At 44.6% G+C, this 26152-nt stretch overlaps 1 protein-coding gene across 2 annotated transcripts in view; it reads left to right on the forward strand.

Annotated features, from left to right (window-relative positions):
* Positions 1-26152, forward strand: part of LOC106569162 (phosphatase and actin regulator 1) — an 87111-nt gene that overhangs the window by 4329 nt on the left and 56630 nt on the right. The gene's annotated exons all lie outside the window — the stretch shown is intronic.

Here is a 26152-nt window from a genome sequence, read left to right on the forward strand (position 1 = left end):
CGCTACAGCATACAATTACATTCTAGACGATTCTGTGCTTTCAACTTTGTGGCAACAGTTTGGGGAAGGCCCTTTACTCATTCAGCATGACAATGGCCCCGTGCACAAAGTGAGGTCTATAGAGAAATGGTTTGTCAAGATCGGTGTGGAAGAACTTGAATAGCCGGCACAGAGCCCTGTCAAGAGACCTCAACCCCATCTTTGGGATGAATTGGAACGCCGACTGCGTGCCAGGCCTAATCACCCAACATCAGTGGCCGACCTCACTAATGCTCTTGTGGCTGAACGGAAGCAAGTCCCCGCAGCAATGTTCCAACATCTTTTTTAATTTAATTTAAAAAAAAATGTATTTCACCTTTATTTAACCAGGTAGGCCAGTTGAGAACAAGTTCTCATTTACAACTGCGTCCTGGCCAAGATAAAGCAAAGCAGTGTGACAAAAACACAACACAGAGTTACACATGGGATAAGCAAACATACAGTCAATAACACAATAGAAAAATCTATGTACAGTGTGTGCAAATGTAGTAAGATTAGGGAGGCAAGGCAATAAAAAGGCCATTGTGGCGAAATAAATACAATTTAGCATTAACACTGGAGTGATATATGTGCAGATGAGGATGTGCAAGTGGAGTTACTGCGGTGCAAAAGAGCAAAAAATAAATAAATAACAATATGGGGATGAGGTAGTTGGGTGGGCTATTTACAGATGGACTGTGTACAGGTGCAGTGATTGGTAAGCTGCTCTGACAGCTGATGCTTAAAGTTAGTGAGGGAGATAAGTCTCCAGCTTCAGTGATTTTTTCCAATTCGTTCCAGTCATTGGCAGCAGAGAACTGGAAGGAAAGGCGGCAATATACCTGCTGGAGTGCGTGCTACGGGTGGGTGTTTCTGTGGTGACCAGTGAGCTGAAATAAGGCGGGACTTTACCTAGCAAAGACTTATAGATGACCTGGAGCCAGTGGGTTTGGCGACGAATATGTAGCGAGGGCCAGCCAACGAGAGCATACAGGTCACAGTGGTGGGTAGTATATGGGGCTTTGGTGACAAAACAGATGGCACTGTGATAGACTACATCCAATTTGCTGAGTAGAGTGTTGGAGGCTATTTTGTAAATGACATCGCCGAAGTCAAGGATCGGTAGGATAGTCAGTTTTACGAGGGTATGTTTGGCGGCATGAGTGAAGGAGGCTTTGTTTCGAAATAGGAAGCCGATTCTAGATTTCATTTTGGATTGGAGATGCTTACTGTGAGTCTAGAAGGACATTTTACAGTCTAACGAGACACCTAGGTATTTGTAGTTGTCCACACATTCTAAGTCAGAACCGTCCAGAGTAGTGATGCTAGTTGGGCGGGCGGGTGCGGGCAGTAATCGGTTGAAGAGAATGCATTTAGTTTTACTAAACATCTAGTGGAAAGACTTCCCAGGGGAGACTGTTATAGCAGCAAAGGGGGGACCAACTCCACTCCATATTAATGCCCATGATTTTAGAATGAGATGTTCAATGAGCAGGTGTCCACATACTTTTGGTCATGTAGTGTGTACATTGACTCGGTGACCGAGTTTATCAAGAAGTGCACAGAGGATGTTTTTCCCCCTGTGACGATTAGAACTTATCCAAACCAAAAAAAATTGGATAGACGGCAGCATTCACACAAAACTGAAAGCGCGAACCACTGCATTTAACCACGGCAAGATGACTGGCAACATGGACGAGTACAAACAGTCCAGCTATGGCCTCTGTAAGGTAATCAAAGAGGCAAAACATAAGTACAGGGACAAAGTGGAGTCTCAATTCAATGGCTCATACACGAGACGTATGTGGCAGGGACTCCAAAACAATCACGGATTCTAAAGGGAAAACCAGTCATGTCGCGGACACTGAAGCCTTGCTCCTTGAAAAGCTAAACACTTTCTTTGTCGGCTTCGAGGAAAACACAGTGCTGCCGACACAGGCCACCACCGCTCGCCAGGACTGTGAGCTCTCGTTCTCCTTGGCCGACATGATAAAGACATTTTAGCGCGTTAAACCTTGCAAGGCTGCTGACCCAGACATCATCCCTAGCCGCATCCTCAGAGCATGCGCAGACCAGCTGGCTGGAGTGTGAACAGACATATTCAATCATATCCTTGTCTGTTGTCCCCAATTGCTTCAAGATGTCCACCATTGTTCTGTTACCCAAGAAAGCGAAGATAACTGAACTAAATTACTATCACCCCGTAGCACTCACTGCTCTCATCATGAAGTGCTTTGAGAGGCTAGTTAAGGAACATATCACCTCCACCTTAACCAACACCTTAGACCCACTACAATTTGCATACCGCCTAAAGAGATCCATGGATGACACAATCGCCATCGCACTGCACACTGGCCTGTCCCATCTGGACAAGAAGCAGCTGATCGTGGACTTCAGGAGACAGCAGAGAGAGCACATCTCCATCCACATCAACTGGGCCGCAGTGGAGAGGGTGAAAAGCTTCAAGTTCTTCTGTGTGCACATCATTGACAACCTGAAATGGTCCATCCACACAGACAGTGTGACAAAGACGCCGCTACAGCACCTCTTCAAACTGAGGAGGCTGAAGAAATTCGGCTTGGCCCCTAGACCTCACGAACTTCTACAGATGCACCATTGAGAACATCCGGTTGGGCTGTATCACCGCCTGGTACGGCAATTGCACCGTCCGCAACCGCAGTACTCTCCAGTGAGGGGTGCGGTCAGCCCAACGCATCACCGGGGGCACACTGCCTGCTCTCCAGGACATCTATAGCACCCAGTGTCACAGGAAGGCCAAGAAGATCATCAAGGACCTCAGCCACCTGAGCCGCAGCCTGTTCACCCACTATCATCTCAATGGTACATAGTTATTGAACACTGGTCACTTTAATAAGCTTTACATACTGTTTTACCCACTTCATATGTATATACTGTAACTACTGCTGTACACACCTTTTCTATTCATATACTGTCTATACACACCATCATATACATTGTAATATAAATATCTGACTGACATTGCTCGTTCTGATATTTCTTAATTCCTTTCTTTACATTTTTGGAATTTGTGTGTATTGTTGTGTATTGTTAGGTATTACTGCACTGTTGGAAACATAAGCATTTCACTGCACCCAAGACATGTGTATATGATGTATATATATATATTCTTTTCATTTTAACCTTTATTTAACTAGGCAAGACAGATAAGAACAAATTCTTAGTTACAATGACGGCCTACCAGGAAACAGTGGGTTAACTGCCTTGTTCAGGGCAGAACAACAGATGTGTACCTTGTCATTCAATCCATCACCCTTCGGTTACTGGCCCAACGCTCTAACCACTAGGCTACCTGCCGCCCCAAAAGCGGCAGGTACACGACCAGTAGAATTTGATTTGATTTGGAGATACAGTCTCTGCTGAGGGGCTAGCTCGGCCCTGCAAGCCTGTATTACCCAGCCAGGTCACCCATGATACAAGTCAGTATTCGATGTCCATCCATGTCTGAGGACGTCGGGAGATGAGGTGGAAACCGGCCACTAGGGGCAACAGTGAGCAATAATACCTACAAGTATTATTATTATTATTTTTTGCCTATCCCCAACATGAACCCCTACCTTAACCATTCAGAGTTAATGCCTAACCTTAAGAATTTGGAGTTAATGCCTAAACTTAACCTTAGACACTTTGAAATGTTACGTTTGGAACAACAGAAACCTGGATGGATGTGAGACTGTGAGAGCTTGCAGATAGTACCATAGCATCCAATGACTTTATGATAGGAATCACCCCATAATGGAATCAGAGTTGAGTACAGTAAGGGGTGAGTATGACAAGACGTAGGTATATTGAATTGGCCTGTTTAGCACCGTGTGGATAATTTGATTAGTCTCTTTGATTAGATTAACCTGAGCTGCGTCATACCGCTGGCTTTTCATCCTTAATCGAGTTGTTTGTTGTTATTGGAAACAGCTGTTAAAATTAACCCTAGCTGTTGTCTCTCACCTCATGTTATGAAGCTCCCAGTGTGCACCCAGAGATACTGTACAATACCACAATGCCACCCTTTTGGAGGTTTTCTCAGAGCAGCTGGGGGGCCAGTCCAAAGGATGTACTGTATGTGTATGCAAGAATGCATGTGTGCCTATGTGTGTGTGCATGTTTGTGTGTGTGTGTATCCATCACTAATCTTTATATGACTCCGCTTTGAGCTATTGGAACTACATCTGTCAGACTTGTTCACTCAAGGCACTAGTGCAGTGAGGATTTCAATCAACAACCCCAACAGGAAATGACTACTAACCAAAGAAGCTGGGTGACACTTCCATAATACAGTACACTGTGCAGACAAACACAGGATGAATAGAATCCAGTCCCATCTGTACAGGATCCTGTATGGTAGACAGTAGTCCAAATTATTCAGGGAAGGTTTGGGTGAGAGCTGTGTGTGTGTATGTATGTGTGTGTGTGTGTCTGCATGCGTATGTGCGTGCCTGCATGCACATGTGGTGTACCTGCCATGCAGTGATGTGTGTGCAATGGTGTGTGTGTGTGTATGTGTGTGCATGTGCAACGGTGTGTGAGTTGCCTGCTTGCTCGACCGTCTGCTGATACAGCTGCTCATTAGATTTATTTGTTTGTTTTTGTTTGATCATCATTCAAGCACAACTCAACAACAGTCACATCTGTTATCTCCCTCTCACACACAGATTCACAAAACACACACATCCCTCCATTTCTCCTCGTTCTCCTCGTATCATCCGACACTGGAGCCTTTGATCTGTGTGTGATTACATTTGATCCGTTTTTGGTTTAAATTTAATCACATCCTTGAAGATCGCTACACTCATTGTTGATCTGTCTTACACAGTACCTGGATGATCCTGTAATGTAGTGTATTGGTCTGTGATACACTGTGCATTTTACAGGGGTGGGCTACATGCTGTGCAGTAGTTAGTTATCCTGTCCTGGGCAGGTGAATGCTGTGTGTGCAGACTGAGTCATGGTACAGGGGATGCTGATGGCTTTATCGCCACTACAGAACATGGGCTGAATATAAATAGCCTGTATGGGCTGGAGCCTGGGCTGGATTGTACTGGGCTGGGCTGGGCTGGGCTGCATTGCAGGGGATGAAGTGTGTATTTGGTGCTCCCCCTGGCTGTGCTCCAGAAGAGTAACTGACACCCATATTGAGTTGGAGCCAGTTTAATACACATATAGTCCTACAGATACAAGTACATAACAGGCACACACGCACTCACTTACTCACTTACGCATGCACGCACATACCTGCATGCGATGCGTAGAAAGACACACCAGTGGAGGCTGGTGAGGGAAACGTGTTTCTATCAATTCTATCAACTCTGTTCCAGCCATTACTATGAGCTCACCAGCCTCCACTGACTCACACAGTACACACTCACTCACAAACACACGCACACACATGCCGTGTCACAATACCCCCTCCAGTATACCAATTAACACACCTTCTCAGCACCAAACATTCTGACAACCTCTTTACAATGTTACGGGATCATTCTTTCCCATCCCCGGCCGCCTGGTATCCTAGTGCAGTTGAGGTACTGAGTTCTCCATATTTCCCTCCCTCCCCCTCCTGCTCTCTGTAATCACTCCTGTCCTAGAGAGAACATTCAATATAGCCAGATGGATGGTGGTGGCGGCAGGGCAGAGCCCATCCAATGCCACCCTGTAGGTGCAGGGCTCTATCTGCCTGTCTCGCCTGGGCCTTTATGGGGGACAGCCACCTGCCAGACCAGACCCACTCCCAGCCTTAATACAGGCTGTATTTGATCTCTATTTGAGTCCGTCTGTGGTCTGCCCCGGGCAGATCTACTGTATCTTCTCTACTTCATACACTGTGTGTATGAAGTTGTGTATGAAGTTGCCTGGTTTCTCTGACTGCCTCACTGCAAGGGAGGGTTTCATCTAGTAGTAATTGCATCCCTGATATGAGCATCTCTTCCTTAACAGAGATGACAGTTTAAAACACTTAGTGTGTTGTGAAAATCTGTTATGAATGTATTGTGATATTGTGAATGTGTTGTAATGTTTTTAAAATGATATAACCGCCTTAATTTTGCTGGATCCCAGGAAGAGTAGCTACTGCCTTGGCAGCAGCTAATGGGGATCCATAATAATAAATACAAATTCCAAAAGAACAAAGGCTCCAAAAACACCCAAATACCTTATTTTTAGAAACGGCAATGCCCTCAGTATATTGATGCAGGTCTTAAGATTTTTGTGTCTTTACAAACTTTATCCTCAACATTATATATCATTTTGTTGGACTCGAGCGTTACTTTTTTGTGTGCTAGCAAGCTGGTACTTTCTCGTTTCTCATATCACCACAATGGGAACGAGAAGTCTCTTTTATAACATGCCATTTACATCAAAAACAGAGATTTGGTTCATAAAAGCGAACTTGTCCTTTAAACTTAAAGCATGACGCGTGAGCCTACAGAGTTGCATTTCACAGAGATCTCAAGCAACACACTTGTTTATTCTCACAGTGATTCACGTTGACCAGCACCGGTTATACCATCAATCTGTGAATAAAACATGAATATCATATTGAAAATAGCTGTATAGCTGTGCTACACCGAGGCAACTAATGGTGCTACGATTCCTTTCAACCCTCAGAACCAACCATCCTACCAGGAAGTCTCCCATCATCCCCCACTTCAGATGAAAGAAGGAGACAGGCAGGTGTCAACCATGAAAGGCCTGGAGAGATTGCAAGATTGCTCTTCTCTCTGTCTGTCTCTCTTTCTGTCTCTCTCTCCCTCCTCTTTCTCCGGAAGTCTGGCAATGGCTCTAGCTGTAATGCGCTTTCCATGTGCCCCTCCTTGTGAAAAAATGCTTTCAGCAAAAGCTCTCCAAGCTAGGGAAAGCTGCGTGACGATGCGGTTATTGATCATATTTATAGTCAGTGTGGCAGAACGTTGGAAAGGGGAAGGGGGAAGAGGGGTGGGGGGATAGGATGGGTTGAGGCACTGAATCCCAATGACAGCTCCACCACTGCCAAAAGCCAATATGCTGCCTGGAGGAGGGAGGAGGTGGAGGACGTTTACTGTGGTACAGTGCAGTGTCTCTTTTCCTACACAGCCTGTTTCATTTTATCCAATCTGCAGAAAGCCCGGTGGAGCGCAGTTCATTTATATCTGTTTGAGTTGGTGACAGGCAGGCAGCATTTTTGTGAAACAATGCGGAGAGGATGGCATAAGAGCTTGTTGGTAGTATCACACTACAGTTCCCACTGCGCACCACCAGCACTAGTTCTTTATGACATTTCTGCTGACTGGCAGAGGAGAGATCTAAGATACAACTCTCAAAATGCAATGCTATTGTACAGTAGTAACCTTGGACTCCATTAAGTCAAAGCTACACTAGAGCATTTATTTACACAGTATACATATGGATAAGAAACCATTGTCAAATTGCTTAATTGTTTTGTACAGGTACTCTCACAGGTAGATGCTTCCACATTTTAGAATAAGACATGTGTGCATGAAAAATGAGACAGATCATGGGTATTGCCAGGGCAGGCATCATTTTATTGAATCCAGACCCTGTCTTGTCTGAACCATGACACTGGTATCAATTCCACATTTAGTACAACTAATTTCCACAAAAAAGTAGATTCCAGATGTGTTTTCATTGAGGCAGAATTAGAGCAGCCAATGAGAATGGGCCAAATTTGACATGGTGGTTTGTGCGGCTCATCCATACACACAGATCATAACGGGAAATAATGTACCCACTATTCAGAGTGACAGTTATGTAAGTCTACATTAAGCCTAGCCAGTAGGCTATGGAAGGAGGAAATGGGTGGGTGTAGTAAGAGGAAAGAGAGGTTGGATTAAGTGCCTAATATTATATTCATTTTTGTATATAATGCTCTTCCTGGAGCAATGTATGAATCAGGGGAGGCAGTATACTGATCTGGAATTCCACACACGTACACTACTACTTCACTCCCACCATGCAAGGTTAAATTGCTCCATGCATTACATTGTGTTGCTAAAGCTGCATCAGCATTAAATTGTGAGCGGTTACAGCCGTCTATCTCCCCCCTCTCCCTTACCCCCTCCGCGTCTCCCCCCTTTCCACTGTTTCCATGTTCTCCCTGGGACCCTCGGGGACCAGAGTCCTGTCACATTAGCATAATTGTTGTTGGGACTTGCTGGCGTGCTCTGTCGCCAGTGAACTCCTGGGTGTAAGCAGTTACATAAAGCAATGCTACCCCCCCATGAGATCCAGAGCAGAGCTGCATGTATAGTGTATAATCTTCTACTGAGTCATCACAGGCCAGAGGGAATGACTGAGCTCTGATGAGAACCAGCAATCCATTCACAAAATGAGGGGGAGAGAGAGGAAAAGAGGGAAAGAGAGAGAGAGAGAGAGAGAGAGGGGGAGTATACAACAGGGAGAGCAGCGGTAGCTACAGTGTTACAAATTAAAGATTTATAGATACACCGGAGGGAGAGTGATAGAAAGGAGATATGGGAAGAGGGAGACGGAGAGAGAGAAAAAGACAGTGTTGACAACAGAGGGAGTAGTAGAGAGTTACAAATTACAGATGTATAGATACACAGAGCGAGAGTGTGTGTTTGAGAGAGCGAGAGAGAGAGAGAGGGAAAGAGGGAGAGAGAGAGAGAGAGAGAGGGAAATAGGGAGAAAGAGAGAGAGAAAGAGAGGCCTTGCTACCTCTTATACACCTCCCAGCAGGCCATGATGTGCCAAGCTGCTGCCAGGCTGCCAGCTTACCTGTGAGTGTTGTTGCTGTGCTCAGCTCAGCAACAACTCGTCTCAGTGCCCATAGCAACGGTACACTGAGAACAGATGCAGAAAGGAAGCACAGCAGAGGAGGCTGGTGGGAGGAGCTATAGGAGGATGGGCTCATTGTAACATATGGAATGGAATATTTGGAACGGTATCAAACAAATCCAACATATGGAAACCACGTTTGACTCCATTCCATTAATGCCATTCCAGCCATTACAGTAAGCCTGTCCTCTTAAAGCTCCTCCCACCAGCCTCCACTGAAGCACAGTCTATCTAGAGGAATATCAAACTCACAAGTACAGGTTTGACATACTGTTTATTTGGATATCAAACTCTATCGGCCTCATACAGTGCCATCCGTTTTGTCACCAAAGCCCCATATACTACCCACCACTGTGACCTGTACGCTCTCGTTGGCTGGCCTTCGCTTCATAATCGTCGCCAAACACATTGGCTCCAGGTCATCTACAAGTCTCTGCTAGGTAAAGTCCCCCCTTATCTCCGCTCACTGGTCACCATAGCAGCACCCACCTGTAGCACGCGCTCCAGCAGGTATATCTCTCTGGTCACCCCTAAAGCCAACTCCTCCTTTGGTCGTCTCTCCTTCCAGTTCTCTGCTGCCAATGACTGGAACGAACTACAAAAATCTCTGAAACTGGAAACACTTATCTCCCTCACTAGCTTTAAGCACCAGCTGTCAGAGCAGCTCACAGATCACTGCACCTGTACATAGCCCATCTATAATTTAGCCCAAACTACTACCTCTTCCCCTACTGTATTTATTTATTTTATTTATTTTGCTCCTTTGCACCATATTATTTATATTTTATCTTTGAACTTTCTTCAAACTACAAATCTACCATTCCAGTGTTTTTCTTGCTATACTTTATTTACTTTGCCACCATGGCATTTTTTTGCCTTTACCTCCCTTATCTCACATCATTTGCTCACATTGTATATAGTCTTATTTTTTTTTCTTCTACTGCATCATTGATTGTATGTTGTTTTACTCCATGTGTAACTCTGTGTTTTTGTATGTTGTCGAACTGCTTTGCTTTATCTTGGCCAGGTCGCAATTGTAAATGAGAACTTGTTCTCAACTTGCCTACCTGGTTAAATAAAGGTGAAATAAAAAATAAATAAATAAATACAAATTCTAGAAGAATATCAAAGTCACAGATTTCAACCTCACAGAGCAAAGATTTTGAATTCTAGCTATCATTCACTGCATATCGTATGACAACAAAGCTTGTATTGGACTGAGAAAAATACATTGTTGTTACTTCAAAGAGCTGCATAGATCCTACATCTCCTCACTGAGACCTGACTGTAGGGTTTACACTTCATCACACCTGAATTAGGATTGAAACATTTCCCTCTCCCTTGTATGACCTTGCTTCATTAATCTAGCTATGTACTCACACACACCCACCCCTGTGCTGTAGCCACACACACACACACACACACACACACACACACACACACACACACACACACACACACACACACACACACACACACACACACACACACACACACACACACACACACACACACCCTTGCTCCTCAGTTTTTAAAGCGATGTTCATTTTCTCCAAAAGCTGCTGTGTGTCTGTCACCATCTTTCACCCAGCCCGCAGTGCTGTTTCATCATTAGCACACTGTTGGAAAAATCAGAAACAGAGGGATTCAGCACTGACTCTGCTGCAGCAGCAGCCTACTCTATAGGCAGGTGAATAAAGGGACGGGGAGGGGATAGTCTGATTATACTACTACACTGCATTAATATCAGTGGCGGTCAGTGCCGTTTATGATGAGGGAGGACCATTTCTTTTTCATGAGCATGGCCTGTCATTCATATTCCATTCACCCAGTTCAACGTAACATCTATAGGTTTAGGCTACTACATGATACTCTAATTTTCCATATACCCATCATGAGGTTGCTACAACCTAGCCTATGAATTAAAGTTTACAATGTAGGTGCACAGGTTGAGAGAAAAATGTGAGGTGACAGACAGTGACACATTCAATACCGCCTTGCACACTCTTGCCTGCATCTTGCTTGTCTATGGCGTAATCATTGGTCCCACAGTTGCAAATGAGAGTTTCTATTGTATTTTTATCCCAAACCTTTCAAAGCCAAACCATGTCATAACCTCTTCACACAGCCTACATCGTTGTCACCATATTAGCTAAAGTAACGTCCTAGTCAACATAGCTAATAGAACTAATGAATTAGTAAACTCGCTACAATCATGCAGTAACGTTACAGTGTATAGTCATTAAGCAGTTACACCGGCGAGCCCCGGTGGCAATAAATTAGTTTAACCAAAAGCTTACCTTGACTTGGAAGAGTTCCAGTGTTGTGTTGGATAGTCATAGCCAGCTAGCTAACATAACATCCCTCTGTTTGAGCCGGGTGTTTGAGTAACTAAACTAGCTAGCTGCATTTGCTAGCTAAGTAAGTGAAACTGAAAAAAATGCCACTCTTTCTCTCTCTTCCTTCTCCTTCATTTTTGAAGAAATTAATTTGTTGAAAACTGTTCAACTATTGTCTTTCTCTCTCTTTGAGTCAACTACTCACCGCATTTTATGCACTGCAGTGTTAGTTAGCTGTAGCTTATGCTTTCAGTACTAGATTCATTCTCTGATCAACTGATTCAACTGTTCTGCCTGCGGCTATGGAACCCTGACCTGTTCACCGGACGTGCTTGTTGCACCCTCGACAACTACTATGATTATTATTATTTGACCATGCTGGTCATTTATGAACATTTTAACATTTTAACATTTTGACCATGTTCTGTTATAATATCCACCCTGCACAGCCAGAAGAGGACTGGCCACCCCTCATAGCTTGGTTCCTCTCTAGGTTTCTTCCTAGGTTTTTGGCCTTTCTAGGGAGTTTTTCCTAGGGAGTTTTTCCTAGCCACCGTGCTTCTTTCACATGCTTTGCTTGCTGTTTGGGATTTTAGGCTGGGTTTCTGTACAGCACTTTGAGAATATCAGCTGATGTACGAAGGGCTATATAAAAATAAATTTGATTTGATTTGATTTTGATCCTTTGATTGGTTGGACAACATGTCAGTTCATGCTGCAAGAGCTCTGATAGGTTGGAAGACGTCCTCCAGAGTTGTCATAATTACTGTGTAAGTCTATGGAAGGGGGTGAGAACCAAGAGCCTCCTAGGTGTTGTATTGAAGTTAATGTACATAGAGGAGGACAGAAGCTAGCTGTCCTCCGGCTACACCTGACATGGTTCCACCTGTCACTAGAGGACAGCAGAGACCATCCTAGAGACATGAACGACACATTTACTCATTATGATTTCCCTTTTAAAAGAGGTGTGTTTTCTGTTGTCCTTTGCTGAAGCTGGAATGAATTGTGTGCCATGTGCGTTTGTCTCCTGAGTGAGTTTGAGACTTAGTGTTTGTTGTTCTTCCAGTGATCCTTCCATTAACATTTCTCAGTAAAGTATTATGTTTACCCTTAACCACTGATTCCTCGTCTGGTCTCTTCTCTGGACCTGAGTCCAACCTCACCATGTCACAACACCATGTTTCTACCCTACGGAGTGCTGTTGAGGCTACTGTAGACCTTCATTGCAAAACCGTGTGTTTTAATCCATTATTTGGTGACGTGAATATATTTAGTGTAGTTTTATCTAAAAAGGATAACTTTTTCAATGTTTTACGATTTTTTTTAAATGAAATTCACTGAGGAGGATGGTCCTCCCCTTCATCCTCTAAGCAATCTCCACTGATATGTAGTAGCTCTGTGTATTGCAGCAACCAGTGGGATTAAATACGTAGAAGAGTAAACTCCCTTGGGGAAGTTTGTATGGCACTTAAAGTTATTTCGGTCATTCCATTATTCATTTTCAAATGAATCCCTTTAGGAAAGACCACTGTGAATTATATTGTTCCTGGCTGTGCAAACCATGCAACTGAGTTTGACTAGTGTCTCCACCGGGGACTGCTGTGCTGTACTCTCATAGACTATCCATAAGTACTGCAGGGCATTGGTTTAACAGCATCATAAAGATGATTTAAAAGGGAGGGTAGTGTGTTATATCTCCAAGCAGTTTAGAGAAGTGACCAATGATAGGCTTTGTTTTTATTTTTATATTATGAGTCTTTTTTTTTTGCACTATCATTCTTATTTGCATACCAGTTTGTTCAACAGTCTTTCACTTGGTCATTCCAAAGATAAGAGGGAAAATCTATGTGTCCATGTGTTTAGTGTAGAGACCAGTGTGTTCTAAATGATGTTGTTGTTGGGATGGGATGGGGAAAAATTGCTCTGGTCAATATGAGGAGTTTATGATACATTTTATTCAAGGAACCCTGTCAGACTGCACTCAGATGCCCAAAATAGTATGAGCTGTATTCATTCCCAAAAGCATCTCAATAAGGGGGTAATTATTTGTACAATTATGGTCACCACTTTCAACATGAGCATTTTTGCTTGGGTGAATATCAATTTTCACCATTAACAAAAACCATTGGACTATTGAATTTTAGATTGAGTAATTAATTTTTACCATTATTATTGTTTGTTTTCCCCTCCATCAATAGCTCTAGCTATATATCATCATGTCAGTGTACAGATGTAGGATCTTAATTTGAGCCAGTTTAATACAGCAGGAAAATAATCCTGCTGCAACCGGAAATGTGAATTATTACGTGGATCATAATTAATGGACATTTTTGTGAAAATCAAGTCTGAAATTTAATAGTGGAAATTACAAACTTCAGAAGCTTTTTTAAACCTAAAATACACTACAAGTTTGCATTGCAGGAATGTTCTCCTTCAACAAGGTGATCAAATTAAGATCCTACACTAGCTTTTTAGTGCTTGAGTTCCTTTGTGAAATATTAATGCTTTTACATTCCACATCTCCAGTGATGTTTCATGGCCAAGACCAACTGAACATACTGAAGGAGGTGGCCTGATTGGTGTTAAATCATCAAACACACACTGGTCAGAAGAGGCTTCAGTGACTGGGAGGTGGAAAACTACACCTGCAGCCTCTGCCACCTAGCCTCGTCCCAGACCTGTTTCTGCTGTCTTGCCAACTAACTCCTATGGTCACTGCAACCAAAGTAAGACAGCACAGACAGATCTGGGACCAGACTATTTGGCACCCTACAGTTCTTGAGAGACTTGGAGCTGTTCACTCCCACCACAGAAGAAACCGGTCAAGTTCCTGCCAGACCAGATGTGCAGGCGTTGTATTGCATCACCAATTGTTGCGTGCCACATCATCGACTGTGCAGTCGGGCATCATATTTCTATATCATATGATGTGGTTAGCTGATATGTTAAATACCTATCCAGGCGTTGTAAGATCTGGTATGCGTCGGCAATGTAGTCAGGCAGGAACTCGACCTCAGTATTCTCTCATTTATTCAAAAGGGCTTGGTCCAGTTGTAGCACATAATGTATCACTGCTGCTCTCTGGTGGAGTGCAATGCTACTGCAACTGCAGTAGAGTGAAAATGCATGTGCCTCTGGGTTCTTACATGCAGTTACTGGACCACTATTCACTAAACCGAAGGAAAAGGGTCACAATGGCAATGAATATTTAAAGGGCATTCTGCGATTGAAACATACATTTTTGGACTTCTAAATCAATTATGTATAGACATTGATTCTTTAAGAATATAACTTACAAATGCCTCATTAACTTAGTACAATTGTTTAACCCATAGAGATTGTTAGAGGACGCAAAATTGTATCTGTCCTATTATGGGATCTGTAAGAACATGGGCAGCGCCAGAGAGAGAGAGGCGAACCAATAGCAGAGACATCTGTCCACGCTAAGCAGGTACATAATTATTAAGCAGTTGAGGAGTTTTTGTATGAGGGCAATGAGAGAGTGACTAATTTAGTCAAGATAAACTTGAATTGTTATTTTGATACCTGAGGCTTATTTGCATCAGCATTAAATTGTGAGCGGTTACAGCCGTCTTCCTCCCCCCTCTCCCTTACCCCCTCCGCGTCTCCCCCCTTTCCACTGTTTCCATGTTCTCCCTGGGACCCTCGGGGACCGGAGTCCTGTCACATTAGCATAATTGTTGTTGGGACTTGCTGGCGTGCTCTGTCGCCAGTGAACTCCTGGGTGTAAGCAGTTACATAAAGCAATGCTACCCCACCATGAGATCCAGAGCAGAGCTGCATGTATAGTGTATAATCTTCTACTGAGTCATCACAGGCCAGAGGGAATGACTGAGCTCTGATGAGAACCAGCAATCCATTCACAAAATGAGGGGGAGAGAGAGGAAAAGAGGGAAAGAGAGAGAGAGAGAGGGGGAGTATACAACAGGGAGAGCAGCGGTAGCTAGAGTGTTACAAATTAAAGATTTATAGATACACCGGAGGGAGAGTGATAGAAAGGAGATATGGGAAGAGGGAGACGGAGAGAGAGAAAAAGACAGTGTTGACAACAGAGGGAGTAGTAGAGAGTTACAAATTACAGATGTATAGATACACAGAGCGAGAGTGTGTGTTTGAGAGAGCGAGAGAGAGAGAGAGGGAAAGAGGGAGAGAGAGAGAGAGAGAGAGGGAAATAGGGAGAAAGAGAGAGAGAAAGAGAGGCCTTGCTACCTCTTATACACCTCCCAGCAGGCCATGATGTGCCAAGCTGCTGCCAGGCTGCCAGCTTACCTGTGAGTGTTGTTGCTGTGCTCAGCTCAGCAACAACTCGTCTCAGTGCCCATAGCAACGGTACACTGAGAACAGATGCAGAAAGGAAGCACAGCAGAGGAGGCTGGTGGGAGGAGCTATAGGAGGATGGGCTCATTGTAACATATGGAATGGAATATTTGGAACGGTATCAAACAAATCCAACATATGGAAACCACGTTTGACTCCATTCCATTAATGCCATTCCAGCCATTACAGTAAGCCTGTCCTCTTAAAGCTCCTCCCACCAGCCTCCACTGAAGCACAGTCTATCTAGAGGAATATCAAACTCACAAGTACAGGTTTGACATACTGTTTATTTGGATATCAAACTCTATCGGCCTCATTCTAGAAGAATATCAAAGTCACAGATTTCAACCTCACAGAGCAAAGATTTTGAATTCTAGCTATCATTCACTGCATATCGTATGACAACAAAGCTTGTATTGGACTGAGAAAAATACATTGTTGTTACTTCAAAGAGCTGCATAGATCCTACATCTCCTCACTGAGACCTGACTGTAGGGTTTACACTTCATCACACCTGAATTAGGATTGAAACATTTCCCTCTCCCTTGTATGACCTTGCTTCATTAATCTAGCTATGTACTCACACACACCCACCCCTGTGCTGTAGCCACACACACACACACACACACACACACACACACACCCTTGCTCCTCAGTTTTTAAAGCGATGTTCATTTTCTCCAAAAGCTGCTGTGTGTCTGTCACCATCTTTCACCCAGCCCGCAGTGCTGTTTCATCATTAGCACACTGTTGGAAAAATCAGAAACAGAGGGATTCAGCACTGACTCTGCTGCAGCAGCAGCCTACTCTATAGGCAGGTGAATAAAGGGACGGGGAGGGGATAGTCTGATTATACTACTACACTGCTGTCACGCCCTGACCATAGAGATCCTTATTATTCTCTATGTTTGGTTCGGTCAGGGTGTGACTCGGGTGGGGAAGTCTATGTTTTCTGTTTCTTTGTTTTTGGGCCAGTATGGTTCCCAATCAGAGGCAGCTGTCTATTGTTGTCTCTGATTGGGAATCATACTTAGTCATCCTGTTTTCCACCTGTGTTTGTGGGAGGTTATTTTTTGTTTAGCGTCTATGCCTGACGGAACTGTTCGCTTTCGTTTTGTTACTTTTGGTTATTCTTGTTTGAGTGTTTCTTGTAATAAATTATCATGAACACTTACCACGCTGCGCCTTGGTCCACTTCTCCCTCTAACGACGAGTGTTACAGAACCTCCCACCAAAAACTGACCAAGCAGCGTGGCCAGGATAGTTGGACATGGGAGGAGATCCTTGACGGCAAAGGGCCCTGGACGCAGATTGGGGAGTATCGCCGTCCAAGGGAGGAGATAGAGGCAGCAAAGGAAGAACGGCGACGTTATGAGGAATTAGCATGGCAACAACGGAAGCCCGAGAGGCAGTTCCCCCCCAAAAATGGGGGGGGGGGGGGGCACACGGGGAGATTGGCGGAGTCAGGGTTGAGACCTGAGCCAACTCCCCGTGCTTACCGTGGGGAGCGTGTGACCAGTCAGGCACCGTGTTATGCGGTGATGCGCACCGTATCTGCGGTGCGCATTCACAGCCCGGTGCACTCGTTGCCGGCTCCCCGCATTTGCCGGGCTAAAGTGAGCATTCAGCCAAGACGGATTGTGCCAGCTCAGTGCTCCTGGTCTCCGGTGCGTCTCCTCGGTCCAGGATATCCTGCGCCAGCTCTACGCACTGTGTCGCCAGTGCGCCTTCACAGCCCAGTCCGTCCTGTGCCAGCGCCCCGCACTTGCCGGGCTAAAGTGAGCATCCAGCCAGGACGGGTTGTGCCAGCCTTAAGCTCCAGACCTCCAGTGCGCCTCCACGGCCCAGTATATCCTGCGCCAGCTCTACGCACTGTGTTGCCAGTGTGCCTTCACAGCCCAGTTCGTCCTGTGCCAGCGCCCCGCACTTGCCGGGCTAAAGTGAGCATCCAGCCAGGATGGGTTGTGCCTGCCCTACCCTCCAGACCTCCAGTGCGCCTCCACGGCCCAGTATATCCTGTGCCAGCTCCGCGCACCCGGTCTCCAGTGCGTCTCTCCAGCCTGGTACGCCCTGTGCCTGCTCCACGCACCCGGCCTCCAGTGCGTCTCCCCAGTCTGGTGAGACCTGTTCCGGCTCCACATACGAAGCCTCCAGTGATGATCCATGGTCCGAAGCATCCAATGATGATCCATGGCCCGGAGCCTGTAGTGATGATCCATGGCCCGGAGCCTCCAGTGATAATCCATGGCCCGGAGCCTCCAGTGATAATCCATGGCCCGGAGCCTCCAGTGATAATCCATGGCCCGGAGCCTCCAGTGATGATCCATAGCACAAAGCCTCCAGCAATGATCCATGGCGCGGAGCCTGTAGTGACGATCCATGGCACAGAGCCTGCAGCGACGGTTCCCTGTCCGGAGCCTGCAGCGATGGTTCCCTGTCCGGAGCCTGCATCGACGGTCCCCAGCCCGTAGCCTCCAGAGATGGTCGGCAGTCAGGAGCCTCCAGCGACGGTCGGCAGTCCGGAGCCTCCAGCGACGGTCGGCAGTCCGGAGCCTCCAGCGATGGTCGGCATTCCGGAGCCTCCAGCGACCGTCGGCAGTCCGGAGCCTCCAGCGACCGTCGGCAGTTCGGAGCCTCCAGCGAGGGTTCCCAGTCCGGAGCCTCCAGCGACGGTCGTCAGTTCAGAGCCTCCAGCGGGGGTTCTCAGTCCAGAGCCTCCGGCAATGATCTACGGTATGGTTCCTCCGGCAACGATCCAGGGTCCGGAGCCTCCGGCGACGATCCACGGTCCGGTTCCACAAAAGTGGAGGGAGCCCCAAGCGGAGGGGGATCTGCGTCCCGCACCGGAGCCTCCACCAAGAGGAGATGCCCACCCGGACCCTCCCCTTTATGTTCTGGTTTGCGACCGGAGTCCGCACCTTTGGGGGGGGGGGTACTGTCACGCCCTGACCATAGAGATCCTTATTATTCTCTATGTTTGGTTAGGTCAGGGTGTGACTCGGGTGGGGAAGTCTATGTTTTCTGTTTCTTTGTTTTTGGGCCGAGTGTGGTTCCCAATCAGAGGGAGCTGTCTATCATTGTCTCTGATTGGGAATCATACTTAGGCAGCCTGTTTTCCGACTGTGTTTGTGGGAGGTTATTTTCTGTTTAGCGTCTATGTCTGACGGAACTGTTCGCTTTCATTTTGTTACTTTTGGTTATTCTTGTTTGAGTGTTTCTTGTAATAAATTATCATGAACACTTACCACGCTGCGCCTTGGTCCACTTCTCCCTCTAACGACGAGCGTTACAACTGCATTAGTATCAGTGGCGGTCAGTGCCGTTTATAATGAGGAAGGACAATTTTATTTTTCATGAGCATGGCCTGTCATTCATATTCCATTCACCCAGTTCAACGTAACATCTATAGGTTTAGGCTACTACATGATACTCTAATTTTCCTTATACCCATCATGAGGTTGCTACAACCTAGCCTATGAATTAAAGTTTACAACGTAGGTGCACAGCTTGAGAGACAAATGTTCACCCCCACCCCCCGGCTTAGTTTCTCAAAAGCAAAGATGATTAGAAACAAGTAGGGGTTTGTTCTACTCCTCAGGTTATCTCTATCTCCTTGACTATACTCACAGACCAGCAGCAGGGAGCTAGAGGGTAACCATCCCTTTACAGAAGCACAGTATTAGTAGATATGAAAATGTCTTCCTGTTGTTAAGCATATAATTGGTAACTATCAATATTCAACAAAGCAGGTAAATACATAATTTTTCCTGTACAGTATAGCTTCAAAACATGGTTAAAACGATCATTTTGATATCACGTCCTTGCATCCATAGCTCGGTCTATGAATTTGAGAGTGGATACATTTCTCCAGCCCCATCCCTCAGCTGTTTGCCAAATCTGTGGGAGGGTGTCTGCTTTGTTGATGTTTGAACTGCATATTGCTGCTTTAAACGCCCACACCGGTAGAAATCCACTTTTTCGAGCTGAAAGACCATGGACAGAGCCTGATGTTGCACAACGATTTAAGTCAAAAAGTCATAGTTTTAGTCAAAGTATGATATATTTGGGCTTGAAGTGATCAATCTGAACTGCCCACTTCGTGCAAATCTGTGTGAATGCGGTGTCTTTTCCAATGATATGACATACACATTATTTTCAGCCTATGTTTTCTTTCAGGCCTGGATTTTATTTGAATGTTATCACATACCATTGTTTATTAATCAGAAACAGCTGAAAAGTTATACCTCTGTGACTGAGATGAGCCAAACAGCCTTGTGTCCACTTGGCCGCCTGAGCAATGGAGCAAATTAAAATAGGGGATGCAAACTTACGTTTTTGCACCTCCACTTTTTACCTGAAAATTATCATAATCCATTGGATCATTTGTACATTTTCACTTTTTGTTAGCTAATCTGGATAAAAAAGAACTAATATATATATATATATATATATATATATATATATATATGGCCATTTTATAAATGGTATAATTGCATGATGTGATAGCATTTTGCAAACCCACTCGCCACAAGATGAATGGTTTTGACCACAAAAGTTTTTCTTCACTACACGCTCCAATGCTTTGATTGGTATAATGTAAGCTAGAAACCACAAGTGTCTATCCAGATAATGAAAAGGCCCTTGTGAAAGAAAATTCGTGGCGTGAATGATCATTGTAGCCTATCATTTCACTTCCCCTGTGAGAACCATGATCATGGGCTGACTTGGCTTTACAGCCGAAACCTGCCACCTGCCTACCAAAGGTCGCACTGTGTCCATTACAATGTAGGAAAACGCATATCAGCTATCTTTCAATAGTTATCCATATTACCAGAGCTTCATCTTATTCTTTCCAATTATTTTTATGGCGGATTCGTGGCCATAAATTTACGAAAGACAAAACTTTGGAGATTACAATAAATGGCGAAGTCAAAGGCCAGTGGTTTCCATCTGTGGCAAAGTTTCCCTAAATCAATGCTCATGACAAATCCAGCTCCAGAATCGGCCATAGAGCCAACTGGCTAATCTTTTGAATAAGGTGTAGTAACCTTGTAGTCCTTGCCCCGACGAATTAAGGCTGTTTTGGGGGCAAAAGGGGTGCAACTCAATATTAGGAAAGTGTTCCTAATGTTTTGTACACTCAGTGTATACTTCCATTCATTTTTTTAAACTGTTACCGGGCTACCTTCAGACGAGTCTTGTGAGGCTTGTGGGCGTCTTAGAGCAAAACATGTACGTGTTCGTGAGAGTCTCACCTTTCCATAGATATGTCATATCATTAGTGTGTAGCCCAAACTGTTGGGACGCTACAGATTTTGGGTGATGGGCGGTACTGACTTCAGATGAGTCCCGTGACGCTTGTGGGGGTCGTAGAGCAAAAGGGAAAACACCATTGTGTTTCTGGTAGTCTCATCTTTTGATCTTAGTTTTGTAGGCCAAACGGTTCAGATGCTACAGACATTTTTGCGAGGAGACCGATTTTCAGGATGTATGCAGAAGGCCGCCATCGGCGGATGTGCTGGATTGAGACGTATCCTATGGAAGATATATCTAGCTTAAACAGACGGATTTGGATGTGGTTTTTTTTATTATGTTAATTCGATTTTCACGGGGGCTCGGACATCAACTCTAGGGGGTTAAAATCCTGAAATGAGGAAGAGTTGATGGAGCATTCTAATAAGAGGAATGCCATTGTTGACAGTGTGATCATTTTTATTGGGTACAACATCATTTTTGTCAGCTACAGTAAATGGTTACCATTGTATAGATATTTACTTTCCACTATTCCCTTGAACCACCTTATAAACTCTAGAATACAATGGTGTATTGCTGCCACAGAGAGATTCAGTATGTTACTACTCAGCTCTACCCATTTCTGACACTTAAGGTACAGAGTAGGACTGTTGTAAAAATACAAAGGAAGGTTTGATGTTCCTGGGACAGCATACAGTATGAAAGTATGTGGTGCACTAGAAACAATATAAAGGTATGAGATACATTATGTTGTATTTTATGATACTCCTGACCTGAATGAGGTGTGAGAAATGAGTAGGACTGATGTGAATTGAGTAACCACTAGGTGGCAGCATTATAAAGCCGCAAATACCAAGTCATCTTTATCATTTTTCCACTGTAGCATTTTCACATAATGGACACAAGGTAGAACACTTTCCACATTGCCAATGTTCATACTGTATAATTTAAGTGAAAGTTTACACCAGCTGGATTTTATGATAACATGTATTTCAGCCATTTTACTGTATCTGGGCGTGGCAGTGCAGTTTACTGTATCTGGGTATTGGAAGTGCGCTCTCCTAGAGCATGAACTTGTGTCTCTGTTGGCTATCATTTATTTCATGTTTCTCTCTTGGGATGGGATTTATGTTACCATAGCTGCAATGTAGTCAAGGTGCTCCCCCTACAGTGTCATATTGTTAACATAGCTAGTGATACAGTCTAATACCTCTAGGGTGATGGTCTCTCAGTCCTCCTCCCCTATACAAACTCTGAGCTAACTGAATCACCACCGCAGAAAATATAGTGTGTGAGAGAGAGAGAGAGAGAGAGAGAGAGAGAGAGAGAGAGAGAGAGAGAGAGAGAGAGAACTTACGTGATGTGTGTACACACAGATATATAAGAAACGGGGAGCTGAAGCCAGAGACTCAACGGGCCTCATTTATCTTTTCTTTCATAGCGTCTCAGTCAGACTTTATATAAGCGATTACGTTAGATTGAGCTTAGTTTTCTGGGTGGAGCCAAGAACTGTGTAACTAAATGGAGGAAAATTAGGTCCCTCCCAGATTATAATTGCATAACAATTCAACACGCCAAGAAGAGACTCAAAGGAGAGAGAGAAAAAAGACATCATGCTTTTATCATTTAAATGTAATTTCCTTTCAGGTTTATGGGGAGGGAACACAGCAGATGTGTGTGTGTGTGTGTGTGTGTGTGTGTGTGTGTGTGTGTGTGTGTGTGTGTGTGTGTGTGTGTGTGTGTGTGTGTGTGTGTGTGTGCGAGCGAGCGAGCGAGAGAAAAGGAGGGAGAGGGAATGATAGAAGGGGAGGTAGAGGGGGGTAGAAAGAGAGAGAGTGAAGAGTGAAAGAAAGGGAGGGAGGGAGGGAGGGAGGGAGGGAGGGAGGGAGGGAGGGAGGGAGGGAGGTGGGACAAGGAAATGGAACAGGAGAAACTGAGGCGAGGTGGAGGGAGAATTCGAACATGGTGGTTGTTTGTGTCAGCGCAAGACTCATGCCCTAGCCACGCCCTCACTCATAACACAGCAGCAGGACTCTCCAGAGCGTGTACAGTGTACTGTCTCGGCCTAGGTATTAGCTCTAACAGATCAGTTCATGTACTTCTCTGTCTGGATGAGTGAATATTCCAATCCACTTGGACAAACCAACTGTGCAGAAAAGTATGTTTTCTAATACAGGGTTTTTTGGAGGGTAGCGTGCTGCGGACAGAAACATAATCGGTCTAGGGAAACTGGAGAGGCTGGTTAGACTCATTTACATTATTACATCAAAGAAAATAACAGATTACTGAGGTGAGACATGGTAGCAGTAGTACTGCATAAAGCACTAACAATATCCAGTACAGTCAGAAACTAAAATACACACACAATGTGCAAAATAAACTAAAAGAGCAATCATAGTGTCATACTCTACTTATGTTGTAAATGCAAAACTCTATCAAACAAGCTAAATAATTTAAATATAATCTACTAATCAAAATACTGTATTTGATGAACATAGGTTTGAATACTGGTGTAGGTTATTTAAGGCTGTGGCAGTGTTGGTGTAGTGCCTGCCCTACTTTAGAGGAAATATGTGACCAAATACATTTCCACGCTATGGGCCTTGTTATGGGCCTTGTCTACAGCCTTTTACATCTAAAGTATAAAATTAACTCTAAGCAAAGTCACTTCAAAAATCTCTGCCTAAAATATATTTTTTTCCTTCAAGAAACACTACTTGTAGCTAAAAATAAACTACCTTGCTCCGAGACAAAAATGAATATAAAACATCCTTGGTTTGTTTTCCCATGAATGAGCCCAAGTTATGTGGTTGGGCCCTATCCCCAGCTTGTTGTTACATAAGAATGCTGTCATGCGTCAGGTGGGCCAACAGCTAACACTGGAGCTGAATAGAGAGACACACTGATAGGGTCATGCAGCTTTAAACACTGTGCTGCTTCAAGGTTCAAGTTGAAAGATTTTAATGTCACATGCACAAGTACAGTGAAATGCCGTTCTTGCAAACTCAAAACCCAACAATGCAAGGTCTATATGTCTGTGTATTTCATCTCTCTATTTATGAGGGCTGGTGTCTCACTTCAATGATTCCTGTAAGCACTGAGGTTGGCGCTAAACTAAACTAAAGGACAGGGCTATTGCACACAGAGCTATCGTAGACAACACGGAGGCTACGGCTGAGGACAGCAATAAGTACAAGTCCCACTATGACCTCCACAGAGTCATCAAATGAGCAAAAGGACAATACAGGTGGAATCATAATACACAGGCTCCGACGCATGTGGCCAGGGCTACAGTCCATTACAGATTACAAAGGAAGACCCAACCTTGATCTGCCAACGATGCATCTCTACCAGATGAACTCAATGCATTTTATGCACGTTTGACAACAACATTGTGCCGGGTGTGAGGGCCGTCACCAAGCCAGAGGATTGGGTGATCTCGCTCTCCGAGGCTGACGTGAGAAAGGCCTTTAATCAGGTCAACACCCGCAAGGCCGTGGGGCCCGATGGTATTCCAGGGTGCGTTCTCAGATCATGTGCAGAACAGCTGGCAGGCATATTCACAGTCATTTTCAACCTCTCCTTGTTCCAGTCTGTGATCCCCACAGAGGCTGGTTATGGCACACATTAACTCCACCATCCCAGACACCCTAGACCCACTCCAATTTGCACACCACCCGAACAGATCCATAGATGACGCAATCTCAATTGCTCTCCACACTGCCCTCACCCACCTAGATAAAAGGAATACCTATGCAAGAATGCTGTTCATTGACTACAGCTTAGCATTCAACACCATTGTCCCCTCCAAGCTCATCACCAAGCTTAGGACTCTGGATCTGAACACCTCCCTCTGCAACTGGATCCTGGAATTCCCGACGGGCCGACCCCAGCTGGTGAGGGGAGGCAACATCACCTACGCCACTCTGACCCTCAACACAGGGGCCCCACAGGGGTGTGTGCTTAGTCCCCTCCTGTACTCCCTGTTCACACCTGGAACTCCATAAATACTATGTGACAAGAGTCTGGGAGTGTAGAGAACCATACTGTCCATCGACCCAAAGGGTGGTGGGAATAGCACATGGTGAAATTCTGTAATCGAAAAATGGCCAAGGGCATTGACTCCACCACATTGACCTGTGGCAGCAGTTGGAAAATCAGGTGCCTTTGTCCCTCATTTCAGATAGGGGCTTTGATGTCACTGGAATAAGCCACAGTTCATTGAGAGGAACATCAAAGGCACCACACACACAGCAAAACGATTTTCAGCCTGAAACATGATTGAAAATACCATGGAGACCTTTAGATATCTTCCCTATATTAAAGCTGCAGCCTTATTACTGCCTCATTTAACTTCTGGAGTTTAACTTTGTGAGGATCGAGATTCAGAGTGCAAGGGGATGGGACTCCATGGCTATGGGGTGGCTGCGTTGGCCATTACGCAAGACAGGCTATACCCAACTCTCCTGTTGCAAGTCTAGATTGATATATCAGAGGACGAGATCTATCTCCTCCTTCAGGATTTGAAGCCAGGCCAAAAGACGGCATGACGCACTGGTATAGTGCACTTGTTATGGTATGATAGATCCCATGACTGTGTACCCCCCCTCCCTCCCATGACTTGCATCATGATTTACTTTCTTGACTTGTCCCCCTTTCGAGCATTGGGCGGCACTTCAAATGGGGAGGACAGTCTCACAGTAATGGCTGGAACGAAATTAATGGAATGGTCTCAAACACATCAAACACCTTGTTTTCTATGTGTTTGATACCATTTCATTCACTCCATTCCATTCATTATTATGAGCCGTCCTCCACTCACCAGCCTCCTCTGGCATATACCATGGCTCCCCACCTCCTTTCCAGGAGCCTAATAATTGAGAAAGTATTCTTAAATATCAAAAGTAAAACTAAAAGTAGAAATCATTTAAAATTCCTTATATTTAGCAAAGCAGACCGCACCATTTTCTTGTTTTGAAAATGTACAGATAGCCAGGGGCACACTCCAACATCATTTACAAATGATGCATTTGTGTTTAGTGAGTCTGACAGATCAGAGAGACAGTAGGGATGACCACGTGTTCTCTTGATATTTCCGTGAATTGGACCATTTCCCTGTCCTGCTAAGCATTCAAAATGTATTGAGTACTTTTGGGTGTCAATGAAAATGTATTGAGTAAAAAGTACATTATTTTCTTTAGGAATGTAGTGAAGGAAAAGTTGTCAAAAATATTAATAGTAAAGTACAGATACCCCCCAAAAAACTACTTAAATAGTACTTAAGTATTTTTACTTAAGTACTTTACACCACTGAATATATGTTCATTGAAGGACATGTGTGATGTAGCCCAAACCCATGAAGAGACAGTAGCTGGTGA

The sequence above is a fragment of the Salmo salar genome, chromosome 14 (genome assembly GCF_965601325.2).
Source record: "Salmo salar chromosome 14, fSalSal1, whole genome shotgun sequence".
Classification (NCBI taxonomy): domain Eukaryota; kingdom Metazoa; phylum Chordata; class Actinopteri; order Salmoniformes; family Salmonidae; genus Salmo; species Salmo salar.